The 5,380-nt window shown below is 47.4% G+C and overlaps 1 non-coding gene across 1 annotated transcript; it reads right to left on the reverse strand.

The window, feature by feature from the left end:
* Nucleotides 1-3,912: 3,912 nt before the first annotated feature.
* trnal-uag (transfer RNA leucine (anticodon UAG)) lies at nt 3,913-3,994 on the reverse strand. Its single transcript has one exon. It is a non-coding gene; the product is annotated as a tRNA-Leu (tRNA).
* Nucleotides 3,995-5,380: the final 1,386 nt, after the last annotated feature.

Genomic DNA, 5,380 nt, shown 5'->3' on the forward strand with positions numbered 1-5,380 from the left:
TATTCAAGGCCTTTGGGGCTGTCGTGAAAATGGCAGCCATCTGTGTATTAGCCGTTACACTCAAAATTATTTTTTTCACCCAAAACTTTCAATGAGTTACATTGGTGTAGCGAATCAGCTCAAAGGGGGAATTTGCATAATTAATCATAACTAGTTAAAATTAATTATAAATATTTAGATCCGCTGTAAGTATTTACTTGACCTCTCAGGGTCAACTGTCTGTCAATTCTAAGAACGTTAATTTCCTGGTTAAGGGAAATAACTTTCTTACTGTACAATACTACACAGAGCATGTAGCAAATATTTGCATGATTAGGGACTGCGATTATGGGCAAACAATGAACAACCTCAGGTGTGATACCAGTAAGACGTTATTAACTACATAAACACTTAAACTAGTCTAACATACACACACACACACACATACAGTTGGTATAGGAACAGGATTAAAGCTTAGGCAGTAAAGAGAAGAGAAATAAAGCATGAAGCTATGGGACCATTGGATATTCAGCAGATCTACAGCCTGAAGGAAACATCTTCTTTCTTAGTTCAAACACACCTTTGTAAAAAAGGTGCAAATGATACTAATGTATCAATTAATAAAACTAAGTTTGAATACTTGCACGTCTCATCTGTCTGAAAGAGAGGTCTGATGTAATCTGAAGGTTCCAGTTGATCTTTGCTGAAGTTGGTTGATGAAAAAGAACCAGTTTGAGTCAGACTTGTGCAGCAGGTGTCAAGGCTGTGTCACCTGTCATCCTGAAGTGAATTGGTCTGGGTAAGATGGTTGTTTGTCGATGTTATTAGTCAGTAGGCTATCCGTGGTACCTGAGTTGTGTTGGGTGGTTTCACTGTTGGGCATGTGGGCCCGTTGCTCCATCCAACGTTGTCTGGCTGCTTCTGGGGTGTCGACCGGTTTCAAGGGATGTGTTTTCTGTAGAAGGGCCTTGCATTGAAGGCCTTGTCACACAGCTGTTGAATAGGCATTGTGTGGCAGGTCATAATGCTTAAATGGTGACTTACAATAGGATGGAGGTTTTGGAGGAAAAGGCTCGGAGTTTCATGCCAGCGCTGTTTGGTGTCTAGGGCAGCGATCAGTCCGTGTTCAGACTCTGGGTCTGAGAATTACATTATGATGGCTTGTAAGCTGCTGGTGAGGCTACTCTCAGGATCAGTTCCTTTAATGTCCTCCGGATCTCTGTTGCTGAGCAAGGACTTGCTCAGCAAGTCCTTGCCCCCCCCCTTCGTAGCTGTGTACAGGGGTGAAGGGGCGTGCACTGCTGGTGGTGTGATGTTCAGCAGGCTGTCTTTTACGTGAGTCCATGCGCAGTCGGCAGAACTGTTTCAGTTCTCTCTGAGCCATGTCAAGCTCCTCTTTAATGTTGCAGAATTCCTGAGTCAGGGTTTGGACTTCAGCTCTGGCTGCATGTAGATGGCCTTCTAAGGCCTTAGATCTGGTGTCGCTCTCATTTAGTTCCACATACGCTGTTTTTAACAGTGACTTTGTGTGAAACAGTTCTCTTTCCAAGTCCTGTCTGATGGCTTTTTCCAGCTGCGCTTGGTGTCCAGCAGCTGTTAGAGCCTCCTGAAGACTGGTGATTTCCTTCTGTTGCACCATTCTGTGAGGTTCTTTGCATCTGTTCTGTGCTTTCTCTCGTTGAGCAGGTGTCAGTTATCTGTAGAACTCTGTGACTTGCAGCTTCAGCTCATTTACCTCCTGTCTGAGGCCCTTGAGGGTGTGGGCCAAGGAGATGATGATGCTGGTCAGGTCCTGGTGGTTCAGGCTGGGTGTCAGATGTCCACTTGTGTCGCAGTCTCGCTGTTCCTTTCTCTGCCATTGCAGGTCGTTGGCTGCTTTGAGCTGAAGGATGTCCATTACAGTGCTCTGCTAAGTTTCCAGGTGAGCTGGCAGGGCTGGATGTCTGTGGAATGTCTGCGACATACTGGCACACTTGTGGGAACACCAGAGAGAGAAAGGAGCAAGACAAATGCAAGTACGTCCAGAGGTGTTAAACTATCTCTATGGGGAACGGCTGTGTAGGCCATGTAAGGTATGAATAGCTGGTGAGAGGCAGCTAGTGAGGTAGGGTGCTATGTTTCTGTGTTCGTGAACACAAAGAGAGAGTTTGAGTAACTTTGTTGAGGGGGCCGTAAGCAGGGGTTGCCATGGTGACCAGGGACCTGGTGTCATTAGCAGACATCCTGGTACCCAGTATGTTTATTGGGTGAGGGGTCTGTGACTATTTGTTAATCTAATGAATAATTGATTTGTTAAATCTACTGAAAAACGGTGAGTCTGATTTGTCCATATGCTACATTGGCTTTTTCCATTCTTTTCGCTATTATTTTATTCAAGTTCTTTTTCCTGTTTTGAAGTAACTTCACTATGATTGTAAATTATTGGTTTCCCTGCTTCAACAGGGTGCCTCTGTTAGAAGGGAGCAGAGGCTGGGACAGGGTCCAGCACTGATTTGGCTAAAAAGCAAGGAAAGCAAAAGCGGCTGAATTTGGATGTGCATGCAGCGTCACTTCGCTCAAGCACAGCAGCCAAAAGGCTGCCCTTGCAGCGGTGGGATTCAAACCCACACCCACCGAAGAAACTGGAGCCTTAATCCAGCGCCTTAGACCGCTCGGCCACGCTAACCCGTGAGTCCTCGTTCCACGGGCCGCTTCGACCAGTGGAATGGCCGCCCCAATGCCGACTTTGCTGAAAATCTGCAGTCTAATCATGTTTTCGTAAAACAAAACTGATCCTAAGCAAGGTTAACGCTTGCGGCTGTGTTGCTGTCACAACAAGTCTGAGATGAGTTTGGAAGAACAGATCAACACAGTATTGACTCAAATTGTCAGCAACGAAACCTCAAGTAGTCATTAAACCACACAGGTAGGACGGGACCCCAGGAGCAGGACTGAGTGACCCTGCCTTAGCAAACAGGCGATCGGCTGTGGGAGAGGAGGAGGCATCTTGTTTGACTCACATGTCCCTGGCGGGCCCACACCCCATGAGGGGGCTTTCCCCGGGCTGTTTTCCACCAACTTTGTCCTTGTCGCGCTTCGCCACATGCGAATGCCTTGAATTTCTCAATGGTAAAGGCCTCCTTCTTGCAGGGGTAAGCAGACCTACTCCAGAAGGCCCCCCTTCCTGTGGACTGCAAGTCCTTTTCTGATCAAACACACCTGAATGTGCTATTCAAGGCCTTTTGGACTGTCGTGAAAATGGCAGCCAGCTGTGTATTAGCCGTTATACTCAAAATTATTTTTTCCAAATTTTTTTCACCCAAAACTTTCAATGAGTTACATTGGCTTTTTCCATTCTTTTAGACTAATTATTGCTTTTCGCTGTTATTTAATCCAAGTTCTTTTTCCTGTTTTGAAGTAACTTCACTATGATTGTAAATTATTGGTTTCCCTGCTTCAACAGGGTGCCTCTGTTAGAAAGGAGCAGAGGCTGGGACAGGCTTCCAGCACTGATTTGGCTAAAAAGCAAGGAAAGCAAAAGTGGCTGAATTTGGATGTGCACACAGCATCACTTCACTCAAGTACAACAGCCACAAGGCTTCCCTGGCAGCAGTGGGATTCGAACCCACGCACTCGAAGAGACTGAAGCCTAAATCCAGCGCCTTAGACCGCTCGTCCACGCTACCCTGTTGGTCCTTGTTCCACTGGCCACTTCGTCCGGTGGAATGGCCACCCCGATGCTGACTTTGCTGAAAAACTGCAGTCTAATCCTGTTTGCGTAAAACAAACCTGATCCCAAGCAAGGTTAACGCTTTCGGCTGTGTTGCTGGCATCTTGTTTGACTCGCATGTCCCTGGCGGGCCTGGCTGCTGTCAGGGAAAGCGTGCTCTCACAATATTTTCAAACCTTTATCGAGTCCACACAGGGCCTCCCGCCATTGGTTAAAACCACTGTTGGCAACGGTGGGATTTGAACCCACGCGCCCGGAGAGACTGGAGCCTAAATCCAGTGCCTTAGACCACTCGGCCACACTACCCCAGAGAGCAGTGCTTCGTGGGCCCTTTTCGACCCTTCCACCCTCCAGAAATAGAGGCAACGGCAGCTGTGGAGCTTCTTCGCGAAACCTATCGAGTGTGGCCAAGGAAAGCTCTTTGCTAGGCCATTGCAGCCACAAGAGTCTTCCAAAAAGGTTGCCCTGACAATGGTGGGATTCTAACCCACACCCCCGAAGAGACTTAAGCTTTAATTCAGCGCCTTAGACTGCTTGGCCACGCTACACCATGAGGGGGCTTTCCCTGGGCTGCTTTCCACCCACTTTGTCCTTGTCGCGCTTCGCCACAAGTGAATGCCTTGAATTTCTCCACGGTAAAGGCCTCCTTCTTGCAGGGGTACGCAGTCCTACTCCTGAAGGCCCCCCTTCCTGTGGAGTGCAGGTCCTTTTCTGATCAAACACACCTGAATATGCTATTCAAGGCCTTTGGGGCTGTCATGAAAATGGCAGCCAGCTGTGTATTAGCCGTTATACTCAAAATAATTTTTTCAAATTTTTTTTCACCCAAAACTTTGAATGAGTTACATTGGCTTTTTCCATTCTTTTAGACTACTTATTGCTTTTCGCTATTATTTAATTCAAGTTCTTTTTCCTGTTTTGAAGTAACTTCACTATGATTGTAAATTATTGGTTTCCCTGCTTCAACAGGGTGCCTCTGTTAGAAAGGAGCAGAGGCTGGGACAGGCTTCCAGCACTGATTTGGCTAAAAAGCAAGGAAAGCAAAAGTGGCTGAATTTGGATGTGCACGCAGCGTCTCTTCGCTCAAGCACAGCAGCCACAACAGCCAAAACCCTGCCCTGATAGCTGTTGGAATCGAACCCACGCCCCCATAGAGACTTGAGCCTTAATCCAGCGCCTTAGACCGCTCGGCCACGCTACCCATTGCATCATCGTTCCACTGGCCGCTTCGTCCGGTGGAATGACCACCCCGATGCTGACTTTGCTGAAAAACTGCAGTCTAATCCTGTTTGCGTAAAACAAACCTGATCCCAAGCAAGGTTAACGCTTTCGGCTGTGTTGCTGGCATCTTGTTTGACTCGCATGTCCCTGGCGGGCCTGGCTGCTGTCAGGGAAAGTGTGCTCTCACAATATTTTCAAACCTTTATCGAGTACACGCAGGGCCTCTCGCCCTTGGTTAAAACCACTGCTGGCAGCGGTGGGATTTGAACCCACGCCCCCGGAGAAACTGGAACCTAGAGAGCCAGCTGACGAAGGATTCACAGGAAAAAAGTTCAGTATTGAAGTTCGTGACCTACGACGAGCGTCATTGCCGCGGAGCTCAGTATCATTTTTACGGAGGACAGCGAAGCTTCATTTTAAAACCAAATACAGCGGTATTACGGACGACAACAGGTTAAAAAAAAATGATAA

This window comes from Sinocyclocheilus rhinocerous, unplaced genomic scaffold (genome assembly GCF_001515625.1).
Source record: "Sinocyclocheilus rhinocerous isolate Xijiao unplaced genomic scaffold, SAMN03320098_v1.1 scaffold419, whole genome shotgun sequence".
NCBI classification, from domain to species: domain Eukaryota; kingdom Metazoa; phylum Chordata; class Actinopteri; order Cypriniformes; family Cyprinidae; genus Sinocyclocheilus; species Sinocyclocheilus rhinocerous.